The sequence below is a fragment of the Microtus ochrogaster genome, chromosome X (genome assembly GCF_000317375.1).
Source record: "Microtus ochrogaster isolate Prairie Vole_2 chromosome X, MicOch1.0, whole genome shotgun sequence".
NCBI lineage: Eukaryota > Metazoa > Chordata > Mammalia > Rodentia > Cricetidae > Microtus > Microtus ochrogaster.
This window is the reverse complement of record NC_022026.1, coordinates 1,620,872-1,634,370: the sequence shown is the minus strand read 5'-3', so window position 1 is coordinate 1,634,370 and position 13,499 is coordinate 1,620,872.

Genomic DNA, 13,499 nt, shown 5'->3' with positions numbered 1-13,499 from the left:
CTAGGTAAGCAAGGAGTAAATGTCATGAAGTAAAGAGTAATTGAAGGAAGGCTAGAGCTACCGGAATATTTAGGTAGCTACACAAAATTCATGAGGTCTATAAGACTGAGAACTAAGTGAGCAGGTGAACTGATCAGCAGCATGTGAATGGACATACCACATGGACAACTGAGTTTCGGAAGGATTAGACAGGATCAGATCACAACCTGAAAAAGGCAGAGATATTGACAAAAAGACTTCAACTGAAGGGTTTAGAAAAGCTTCACCAAAGGCAGGAAGTAAGAAGGTAGCTGTAGCTCATTCTGAACCATCTGGCTACAGTTCAAAGGGATACTCAGAGTCCTAGCTTCACTACATTCAACACTGCGTGCTATTACCATTAATTCGGATTTCTCAGGGCCATAGGTCCATCTGTTTAAAATCAGTATTTCAGTGATTAAGTCCAAGAACTCCTTACATCTGCTCCTACATATGTCCAAGTCATTCTAGAGTCAGAAGTCAAACTTTCTGCATGACCTTGGGCATAACCATTAACCCCTCTGAGTTCTGTCAAATTAAAACAAGATGTTAATCATCAAACCTACTGATGGTATTCCTGGGTCTATTAAACCACATAATTCATACAAAGTATTAGCCTAAAAACTGGCACAGAGTAACTTATGCCAAAATAATACTAAAACCAGACATTTTATGTTTTTGGGCAAATTCTCTTCCCCTTGAAAATGTGGTTAATAAAACTAAACTGAACTCTGTAGCCATGATTCAAGCTAATTGGCAGCCTAAATATAACAGCCTACCATCAAGAACTCAGGAAATATACTGGGATGACAAGAGAAGAAAGACATTCTTGAGCTAAGATTTGCAACTAAAGTTCAAAATATCACAAAGAAGCATGGCATACACACTCATTGCCAGAAAGAAAAAAAATAGGCTAGTTACAATTCTCATTAATGTGACCAAATACATGATAGGATGCTAACATAGGGGTTTATTTAACTTACAGTTCCAGAGAACTCCATTTCATCAAGGTGGGGAAGTCCAAGTGGCCGGAGCAGGAAACAGCAAATACACTGTACCAGCACTCCAGAAATAATGAATGCATGTGCTCAGTTTGAGTTCCATTTTGTATTCAGTCCAAGCTTCCAGCACAGGGAATGCTGCCACTCACATTTAAGGTAAATCTTCCTACTTTAATTAACCTACTCTAGGATGTCTCTCACAAACATATCCAGAAGTTGTTTTTATGGTTATTCTAAATGTCATCGAGTTGACAATGTTCATTAACCATCACATAGAACAATAGATGTTTAATAAAACTAGTGCCAGGTAATATGCAAAAATGTGAAAGAAAAGGTCATTTAAATTTAATGCCCAGAGAAGATGTTATTTAAAATAGGATGTTAGTCCTATTTTGGAACGCAGTGAACATTTCTGCTCTGAAAACATCTATTGCCTGTTTCTGGCCCCATAACCCTGTTGACCAGGCTGCCAGAAACCTTCACAGAACCAACCAAAAGTTCCTCTTTTATGGAGTAACACTATATCCTCTGTAGTGGCATTTCATTTGTATTTTAATAAATAAAGCTTGTCAGAAGATGAGAAAAGTAAAATAGCCAGAGTCATTGCTGCCTTACAGACCAGGCAACAATGACGCACACCTTTAAGCCCAGTAGCCACATTATCTTGCCATAGAAACCAGGCAGTAGTGGTGCACACCCTTAATCCCAGAACTAGAGAGGATTATAAAATGGGAAGAGACAGCCCGCAGTCTGTATGATTTTGAGCTTTCCTGGAGACAGGATCACCATTTTCAGACTGAGGTCGAGGTAGGAGCCAGTGGCTGGATGCTTTGTCTTTCTGGTCTTCAGGTTGAACCCCAATATCTGTCTCTGAGTTTTTAATTGAATGTGCTACAATCCTCTTTTATAGAGTAACAATGTATAAAGGGATAAGATTCAGGAAATGTGGGGTGTGGACAAGTCAGGGTCGATGACAGACTATTTTTCCTTTTTTCTTCCTAACCTTAACATGTCTAAAATCTGCCTTTGGTTTCACACTTCTTATAGAAGTGTTAAAATTTTAGGGTTGTTTTTGATTCCTCCAAAATCTTCATATTTTGCTGGCCAGGACATAAAATTCCTTTCTAAATTTTGAAGCACGTTGTGTAATAAAGAGATTAAAGGGAAATATCTATGTATCAGGGGACCTTAGGAAAGGGTGAATTTCCAAAACAATCCAAAAGATGAACATTGCTTCATTTTCTGTTTAAATGAGGATGAGGTTAGTCGTTCCACAAAATGGTGGTCCACAGGGGATACAAAATATGGATTCCAGAAATAGGAAGCATTTCCCTGTAGCTGTGTCATAAAATACCCTGCAGCTGAAGGGAGTCGATTAAAGAAGGGTTTGGGTCATATTAAAAGACAAGCTGTGCACAAAAAGAATGTCAGAAGATTCAGAAGCAAACTGCTTCACATGATTTAAGAAGTGCTTGGCAATTTTTTACCATTAATCAACAGCTTTCAAACAATGGGATCTGCTGTCAGGAGTTTTTGATAGAAGTGTATCTGGAGAACCCAAGAAAAGAAATCATAGCGCCTCCAGAGCACTTGGAGCATCACTAAAATGCAAAGCTCTTGAGTCCTAATTAGGCTTTCCCTGGATAGGAGAGAATCATATTGTATAAAAAAAATGTATGGTCTGAATCTAGGTCTTGAAATCTGAAAAAAGGAAACTTGGCTCAGAGCAGTGATAGTAACATACATGTCACCCCAAGTATTGGGAGGTTCAAAAATTAAAAACAGAAGTAAAGCATAGACATAAGATTCTTATATTAGATAGGGCAAGGAAGGAATAGGAGAACAGAGGGCAGGAGAAAAGAAAGAACAAAGTACTTAGCTCTTCCTTGGTTTTAAGTACTACTCGTATTTTATGCTTAAAGAAAAAAAAAGATGTGGTGACTGGTGACCCACTTACAATTGTGACTGCCTTTCAGTCACAACTTTTGTATTTGACTTTCCTCCAAAAAAAAAAAAAAAACTGCATTTGCTGATGGCACTTCTGAAATTTCACCTGAGTTCAAACAACATTACCTCTTCTTCAAGAATCTACGGACATTATCTGTGGGTGTGGATGTGTGTGGGTGTGTGTGGGGGGTGTGCACGTGCGAGTGGGAGCATGCGTGTGCGTTTCCCGTGCCTTCAGGATGTTGTAGATAGCCTGTAGGTAGCCTTGACTTTCCTGACATAAATGAAAAAAATAGTCGTTGTGAACTGCTTAAACACAAGCACGATTTTGTAGGTAGCTCATTTCTTGCACCCAGAACTGACACTGCCCTGTAAAAATATTCTTTCCCTTCCCATGAGTTTTAAACGTTATAAAACCTGAGTTAGCTTAAGCACTGATATTTTTAAAGTATAAATCAAGTCAAACATTTTGAAATGGAAAAGAATTATTTATATAAAATCTAAGAATATGCCTCATAAATAAGGTGAATGACGTTCAGTACCATTCAGCATAATTTGTTTTAGCTAAATACATGTATATATTGCATGTGCATGTATATAATATATACATGAATATGTATGTATTTAGCTATATATATTTAACTCTACAAATACATATATATTCAAACTGCAAAAGTATTTTCTAAGTGTGAGTCACAGGTGTAGGTTTAAAATACCCTGGTGAGTATTTAAACCATGATTAGGTTGACCTCAAACCTACTGTCAGAGTCATTTCCTATAAGAATTTCATTGAATTAATATAATTAAGATTGTAAATGAAAAGGTTTCCTTCAGAAGAGAAATAATATTGTTTTGACTCAAAATGTCAATGATTTCATACTGAAAAAGACATGTGACTCCTTCTATGTTTTTCTGCTTCTTTGTTTCCATATGAAACATTTGCCTAATTAGCAGTCACTAGTTTCGGAAAGGCTTTGCTCTCAGTTTTCGCACATATACAATAGAAACATACTTATTCAGGCAACAATAAATAGACTCAGTAGGTTGTGTATATATATATATACTTGTTCAGATGTCTATGTAATAATAATGGTTAAGAAAAAGAGAGGAAGTCATGAATTTGGATGGGACTACATGTGGGCTGGACCGGGGAGAGGCAGGAGTGAGAAAGGGGAGGCGAGAAAACAATGAAAAATAAAAAGAAGAAAGCATTTTAAAAAGAGAGAAGAAAGAAAATCTAGAAATGATAATGACATCCATGTCAAAGAGATGTGAGCATTGGTATGAGACAGTTTGGTGATGACAAACAGATTTTGTGTTCTAGTAAACTGACAATAGCTGGCAACTGAAATAGAAGCATACTATTGGCAAATATTAAACAATCCTTAATATTATTTCTTCCCACTTGCTCTCCCTATAAGCTCCTTTTCAGACTCAACATACTGTGATTTTAGCCAAGCCAATCAGTGGGAAATTTAGAACATTATTTCTAAGGAATCCAGGATTTTACCAGGCATCCACTTGCTTGGGCTAAGGTATTGGAAGTGGTTACAGTGAACAAGCGAGATATCACTTAGAGACACAATTATGGCTGTAGGTGCAGGAGAGAAATTTAATCATGGTAAGAGTAACCGTGTGACTGATTCACTAAACCTTGACCATCGACAGCAGGAGCCTAACCGTATTGTTACACTGACTGCACTAGTTGAACAAGTCCCCACTGTCTCTGAGAGAGAAGCCAGGCTTGATGTGTCTTGTAAGATCAGCTCATTCCAGCTATTCTCATTCAGATAACCTATAGTCTAGACATACCATGCCACAGACATTTCAGCAATGTGTGGTGAGTGCTTATCTTCTACAATATTGTTCATGTCGAACTGCTTCACGAAAGTGTCTTTTATGTCCACTGAAATTATGGGATCTCTTTAAGACCCAGATGTAAAAACATTTTCCCCATCAAGTTTTGCCTGGCAGTAGTCCCTTCTGGAAAGCCTGTTCGCTTCTATTGTATGTTCCTATAGTACTTGGCAACAAGGCCAAAAAAGCTATTATCCAGTATTGCAATTATTTATTTCCACACCCGTCTCTTCTAATGACTACTTTTTATTAACAATGATTATATGTGACCTAAACAATTGCCTCCTTGACAAAAATCTCTGTCTTAGGAGAAGGTTATCGCTGCATGTATGCTGTGTGAATAGAAATGGGGGAAAATAGCTGAAAGGAGACAAAAAGAACATATTGTAGCCTGAAATTAATAGCATGAATGTTATTTTCCTTCCTCATCATCGTAAAGTCCATGAAAGCAGGTATCATGTCTGTCTTATTCATCAAAGTAAGCAACTAGCACAATTCCTAGAACACTATCGTACACCAAATGATTTAAATGAGTAAGAAAAGGCTAGATTTCTTAACATCCACACAACTGACAGATAATTCTTCCTTGTTGTTCTCTTAGGCACTGAAGGATGTTTAGTGGGATACCTTATATACCAAGAAGTTCCCAGTAACACTACCACCATCACCATCATCTTCAATTGTTAATGACCAAAAACGGTTTCCATTGTTGCCAAGTGATCCCTGGGAAGTAAAGCATCTCTAGCTCAATAAACCTGGCCAGGAAAAATTGCTGCTGGAGGACAGCAAAACGAAATTCTATGTGCTGTTTTAATTAGAAAATCTTTTCCTTCTACTAGCTTCTAGCATCACCAAGAGAGAAGAATGAGAGGTGACCTACTTCGCCTGAAATGAGACAGTTTTCCTAGGAACTTGGCACTCCTGTTTTCATCCTGCTCCCTTCTGACTAGCCAGCTGAAATTCGATTGATCAAAGAAGTTTTTTTTTCTTTTCACCCGATTCCACATCATGTTTTACCTGCTAGAAAGAAAAATGCTATGTTGGCTGTGAGTTTTATTCTTCATTTTGGAATAGCTATCTACCATCCATTGTTTTTACTGATGTCTTGATTCCTGTGGCTTTAATTCAGGCCTTCTTGTATTTCCATTCCTGAGCCTCATATTCTCAGGACTTAGGTCTCCAAAAGATACTCAGGTACTGAAAGCTATGACAAAACCCACTTTTGTCATCGTCTTTACCTTCAAATTTAATGTTTAGGGAAAAAAAGTTAGAGGAGTCACTTAGCTACATATTACACAAAGTGGAAAAATGTTTAGAGGTTATTTATTGTGTCCAAGAGAAAATATATTACCAAAGATGACAGCTATTGAGTAGTAGAGCTGGAATAATGAGCCAGATCCCATAATTCCTGTCTAATAAAGAATCAGAAAAGGAAAAGTAATACTCCTTCAAGAAATCATTGCAAGTTACCCTCTGAGATAAAGTTGATCATTTCTGCAGTCTGTCGGGTGGGATTGTACAGTGGACATATCTCAGTTCTCTGTACATGGCAATGAGTCAATATGTAATTCTGGAATGAATAACTGAATGCTGTGATATCACCTTAGGGATCCTGTTAAAAGGATCCATGTGTTAGGTCTTGCTTTCTCCATTTCTGGAATTCAGTCAGCTATAACTGACAGAGAGTAGCAGGACTCAGAACTGCCCTGCTTTCACTTCAACTAGTTGTCAGGTTTGAACGCAACACCTAAAATTCTGAAAGCTATCTCCTCAGCTCTTGGTGTGGCTATTTTCTCCTTGGAGGACTTCCTGTCCACTTTCAACCATATATGTGTCTCAAAGCATTGTGGTCCATAACACAAATACCTTTACAGGTCATACACACACAACACTAAATCATTGAACAAGGACATTTATTACATTACACATGACAGATACCTCATTAACTTTTTATAAAGGATCTATATTAATAAAGTCACTACCTGTTCCAAAGAGGAAGTATTGGCCATGGTAGCATATCATAGGATAATGCACTCACTTCAAAAAAATGTAAAGTTCAAAGTGTCATGTCATGTATAAAGAGGGATAGATGTCATGAGATAGGTGACTAGTTTTGACAAAATATTATACAGATTAAACCAGGAGGCATTATTGGTTCTCCCTGTCTTTACAACTGTAACAATGTTTATAATTATTGTCAGGTTGCCTTATCCATTAAACTTTGTCATGAAGCTAATAACTCTAGAATAATTTGGATGTGAGCATATTTGGGGTTTTTGTTTACCGTTTCCAACACTAGACACTCAGTGGTTTCATGTTTCAGTCTTTCCCTACAGTGCAGTGATTCTCAACCCGTGGGCTACAACCCCTTTAGGAGGCTCAAACAACCCTTTTACAGGGGTCACCTAAGACCATTAGAAAACACAGAAAAATTTATTATGGTTCAAAATACCAAGATTACAGTTAGGAAGTAGCAAAGGCAATAATTTTCTGGTTGGGGGGGTCACCACAACATGAGGAACCATATTAAAGGGTTCCTGCATCAGTAAGGTTGAGAATCATAGCTATATTGTCTCACCTGGATTTGTTCAGCACCCTAAAATGCTAGACTTTCTCTGAGATTCAGTAAAACTTTCCATCCCTGTATCACACTGGCCTTTGCCAGACTGGTATAAAAAAATATTTTTTGAGTGGTGGAGTTTCTAAACTGTATGAATCTATAAAATATCATGGGAAGTTGGTATATTAATATAAATGTAGGATTTTGCAAAAAAATGCTTAAGAGACCAGATAATTAGAGCATTTTTTATTTGTTTGGACTATATATGGTTAGCATAAGGTCACAGGGCGCTTTCTTTCAAGACAGCTCTGCAAAAGGAAGAGGATTATAAAATTTCCAAGAAAAGAAGAGTCTGCAGAAAAATATTCTGATTGCCTTACTACTTGACCTCCAGAAAAGCACTTTTTCTTTTCTCTATGTGGGCAAAAAGCAGTGGCTGGAATTCTGAGCATGCTTTATCTATCATCTAATTTTTTTTTTTTTGAGACAGGATTTCTCCGCAGTTTTTTGGTTCCTGTCCTGGAACTAGCTCTTGCAGACCAGGCTGGACTCAAACTCACAGAGATCCGCCTGCCTCTGCCTCCCGAGTGCTGGGATTAAAGGTGTGCGCCACCACCGCCCGGCAATCTAATGGTTTTAGGACTGCATCATGTCATTGTTTTTGAGACAAAAGTACAAACCAGATGCTGAGCAGTTGATGAAAAGTTAGAAAAGACATTAATGGTCTTATCCAGTATTGTACCCTGAGTACTACAATACAGATCTGCCTGGCAAGATGCACCACCGGTGAAATAATTGGATGATGGTTTTCTTTTTGAACTTGGGAAGGTTACAACTTAAATATGAAGTCAGGTTTAGCTACTCATTCTCAATACACCAGTAAAAAGAGCCAAAAGAAAGGTGGAAAACGGGAAGAAGATATTTATTCAATGTGGTTACATTGGTTAGAGGAACAAAGAGATTTAGCAAACCCTTCAAGACCATCTTCCATATGGTGGATTGAGATCAAAGTTTAAATAGATGTCCAAGGATATGCACACCTAAGCTGTCATGAACAAGGAACAGTCCTTCCCACCACTGATCCAACGTTACTGGGTTTTTTCTAGAAACTAGTTCCCCGTGACACTGGTAACTTTTCCTTCTCCCCACCTAAGATCCCTGGAGAAACTCCCATTCCTTTTGGACCCATTAGTCCAATAGCCAGATAGTCAGATTGCAAGGAATGGGTGTCTCTTTAGAAGTTCTTCATTACTGCTAGACCAGTTTGTTGGAAATATAACTGCTTTCTGATTAGGTATGAGGATTGCTCCCCAGAAGGGATTTCATGTCTGGTACTGTAAATCCAGTCAAAAAGCATATGACAGGGAGATCTTAGGTCCTAGATGGAAACATACTATTTTTCATGTCAAATAGTAATGCAGTCAAACAGCTTTCTCCATATTTATGTTTATACCCATAGATTCAGGTTGCTCGCAAACTTAGTTAGAGAAGCTTCCTTTAGCAGTTGCAGTGGGTAACAGTTAGTACAGAGACCCATAACTTGTCAAAGTGCCAAAGATAAGTAACTGTGAGTACTCTGCTGTGGATGAGACACTTTTATTAATCTTCCACGATCCAAGGCTCACAGAACAGCACGAAAGACGGGGCAAAAAGGAAGTAAGAGCTGTGATGGATGAGGAGGATTGCTGTGAAATACAGGCTTCCAGAAAAATGACCCTTGCACCCATAAACTCACGGTAAGTGTGGTTACCTGCACAGTATGGAGCCAGTCAAAATTTTAACACCAATGGGAGGAAGGCTTCCAAAACCCCATAGTTGTTAGTGGAACTAGTGAAAATAATAGTTATTGAGGAACAGAGTCACTTTCCTTCAGGGACACGCCTGCTAAGGTTGTCCATGCCCCAGTGAACAAAGCATAACCATATTCCTGTGGGCAGCACTAAATGGACTCAGAGGGTTATCAATAAAATAAAGGTAGAGAATATGAATAAAGTAGTGAGGGAGTGTGGGAGCACTAGGATCATTTGGAGGGAAGTAAAGGATGTATGGATATGCTCAAAGTAAATGATATACATGTACAAAATTCAAAAAAGTCCACAAGATGTCCTTTTAAAGCTAAAAAGCACACACAGGATATTGGTGGACACAGCCAATCAGGGAGCTATCCTCAAATAATGCTGTATAATATAAAAATAGAAGTCTATGGCTCTTTCTAGTCTCAAAGCAAGTGGAAAATTGAAAATATATAAGTCCCAAGTAGGTGGCCATGAAAGAGGGTCTCTCTCTCTCTCCATCTTTCTCTCTCTCTCTCTTCATGTGTGTGTGTATGTCCCTTTTTATAAAGAACAGAAAATTAAAGCAAGGGGCAGGTACAATAGTACAATTTATTCAATGAATAAGTAGTACATAACAACAGACAGAAGAGCAATTAACTAAATAGCAATTTGCATATTTATGATTCATACTAGGTAACAATACATCTATCTATATAGTCTTAGGAAAATTATTTAACTGCTTGGTTTCCTTGACTATAAACCAGGTATTAAAACTACAGCTAATTTCTAGGATAGATATGAGCCTTAAATAAAACAAGTCATATGCAGCTCCTAGCACAATGGTACAATCTGAATGTGTCTTTCAGATTTCACAAGTTAGAAAATTAATCTCTAGTGCAATATTATCAGAGGTAGGAGATGAGGCCTATTGGTGGGTGTGTTTAAGGTATAAGGGCATTGTCTTCATAGATGGAATAGTTACATCTTAAAAAGGACACACAAGAATAACTTTTACTTCCTTCTGTTTTTATGCTACATTAAAAAAAAACATATTCAGAGAGTTACTGAGAGTTCAGCATCCCAGGTGTATCTTGGAAGTGAAGACTGAGAACTTACCAAAATAACCTGCCAGGAGGTGGCCTTGGATAGACCAAATTGCAGATGTGAAATGAATCTTTGACAAATCACATATTTTCATTATTGCTTTGACAATTGTGGAATTTAAAGAACTAAAACGAATTCAGTTTTTTTGCTTGTTTGTTTTTCATTTTGGAGTCTTTTGTTGTGATAGTTGTTTTTGCTTATTTCAGTGGGACCAGGGAGATGGATTAGTGGATTAAGCATTTGCCATATAAGCATAAAGACTTGAGTTTAAACTCTAGCACCTATGAAATTCAGCTGCAGCACAAAGTATCTGTAATGGAGACAGGAATATTCCAATTGACTCAATTGCAAGGAAGTCTTGCTGAATTGATGAGCTCCAAGTTAAGTGAGACACTGTCCTAAAAATAAGGTAAAGAGCAATTGAAAAAGACATCCAATATAAACCTTTGGCCTACACACACGCGCGTGTGCGCACACACACACAAACAATTTTCTTCAGATACAAAAATTAAAATAGAACCCTAAAATTTTCTTGATAATATTTCTTTCCTATATGTACAGATTCATAAGACTTTTTCTACTGTAGAGCATTACACCCTCCACCTTAAAAATCTGTTTCATAATTCAGCCAATTTAACTGTAAGAAATCATGAGGTGAGCTTAGAAATATAAAAAGAAAGTAAAAAAAGGTATACTTAACTTGGGCAAATTCAAATATTATGGGTTGGTTTTTTTGAACTCAATTACTCAAATTCTGTGCAAAGCAAGCCCCAGAGTCTGAAAAGTGGGTTGTTAAAAGTCCAAATGAGAAAATGGAGAAAAAAGAGAAAGACAAGCTGAACTAGCTTGGCAATCTCTGAAGTGCCAAAAGTGGTGTTGAGAAGCAGCAGTACTAAGTGCCTTTTAAAAAAATCAGAAAGCAGACAGTGAGCCATGTGGGGAACAAGGTTAAATACCATCAAAGAGAAGGATTGAAAGAAGGTCAATAATTTCCTGGACAGGAAAAGAAGACAAATAGAATTTGCTTTCCTGGTCCACACCACTACAGACCTCTGCCAGATGGAGAGGTATTGACAGAATATGCAGTGACTAGAAAAAAATACAGAAGGTGTGCTCTCTGCTTCACGACTTAGACTACGAAACTTAAAAGGAACTGGAGGGGTTGAGAAGCACCATTCAGCTCCCAAGTCTGAGCATGTTCATTTAAAAAACTTGAGTTCCTGTGTATGAGAAATTTGCACAGGACTGGCCCTGATGGTGAGAATTGCAATTATCACAGAAACAACTGATAGAATATAAAGGATCTAGAATGAGTTTATTTAAATATGTTGAACCACAAATTTGGACACAGCAACCCAATAGGAGCAGAAGAGTCCCCAGAGCAGGCAAAAGAGTCAGAGACCCACTCTTTCGTTCTCACTGTTAGGACTCCCATAAATATCACACTAATAGCTATAATATATACACAGAGAACCTAGTGTAGACCCCTGCAGGTCCTGTGCTTGCTCCTTTTCAGAATGCCTTGTTTTCCTGGTATTCTCTGTCATCTCTAGCTCTTCGGTCTTTCTGCCTCCTCTTCAACAGGGTCTCTTGGACTCTGAGGGGAGGGAACTGATGAAGATCTCCATTTTAGACTCTGTATATGTGTATATATATATATATATATATATATATACACATATATATATATGTAATGCCTGGTTGTGGGTCTCTGTAACTATTTCCATCTGTTGCCAGAGGAAGCCACTCTGATGACAACTGGATAACGCACATATGTACAAGTACAGCTGATTATCATTAGGAATCATTTTATTTGTTTTTCCCTTATAGACCAGTGGGTGTTTTATTTTACCCTAGATATCTGGGCTATCTAATGCATGGTTATTAGTTACCGAAGCAGTGGACAGACATTATAATGATTATAACATCACTGTTGTTGAAAAGCATTTTAAAAAACAATTTGTCTTTTGTTGCATGGGTGTTATTGTATAAAAATGATAAAAATTGAAAATTATATATGTCTGCATTTGAATATACCATATCATATCATACATGTGCACATACATGCATGACAACCACACTAGTCTTGGAGTCCTTTATCTATTCTTAGTTGTCAAATAAAGAACATTGTACATTTGCTGTCAGAGTCTGTGATTTTTCAAAACCACAAGTCTGAGTAACAGTGATCTCTATTTAGGCATCTGTGAAGATCAGGGTCCTCAGAGAATAAAAATCCTGATAGTCATTTTTGCAACTTTCTCTTTAGAGCAAAAAAAAAAGAAAAGAAAAGAAAGAAAGAAAGAAAGAAAGAAAGAAAGAAAGAAAGAAAGAAAGAAAGAAAACAACAAAAAGAAACCCAGTGCACATGTAAAGATAAACAAGAAATTTATATTCACCATTTGTAATTTATAGCCCCAAACTGCTTTATCTTCTCTTTTTAAAATTGTACCTACTCAGCCCATGGATGAAAAAACATCAAGGTAGATGGTAATGATAGCCCAGTTTGTTTGAATACATACTGTGCTGGCATCACAATGACTTAAAGCATAAGCAAATCACTATCTTTGTCATCAGTGTTATAATAATCTGTTGCATGAATCATTAGAAAGCATTATACTGGCTAAAATGAAGGAAGCTGTAGTCACTAAGTATAAGAATAGGCTACTGGATACCTAGTAAGTTGAATTTAAGTAATTGGTGTACATTAAATCTTGTAGGGTGCAAAAAACTAGAAGCTCTACTTTAGAGAAGAGAAAACTGATACACAAAGTGCTTTAATTAGGTTCCCAAGTTCAGTCAGTAAGTGGTGGTTCCAGGAATTGATCCAAATATATGTTCTGCAATTCAATATCTACTCCCCCCCCATCAGGAGAATTACTTCAACCCCTGAAAACAGAGCCAACAATTTGTTCTAGGGAAGGTGATCTAGGGGTATACCAGAGACTGTGGAGTAACACTCCATGTACAAATAACTCTCACACTTCACAGCTTAGCATTCATTTGCAGCTCAACTTCATTTGCCCCATCTTGAGCAACATCTTTCCCTTCTTACTTTTTGAGCATTTTCCTAGATCTTCACAAGCTTTAGAATATAGCTTCTAAAGAAATATTTTTTTTATTTCCAAGCATTTGTTTGGAATCCTTCACATTCTAAACTACCTTTTCCTTTACAATGAAAAAAAATGATGTAGATCATAAAATCACATTTGAATAAAACCAAGTCCCCACCTTCCAAGA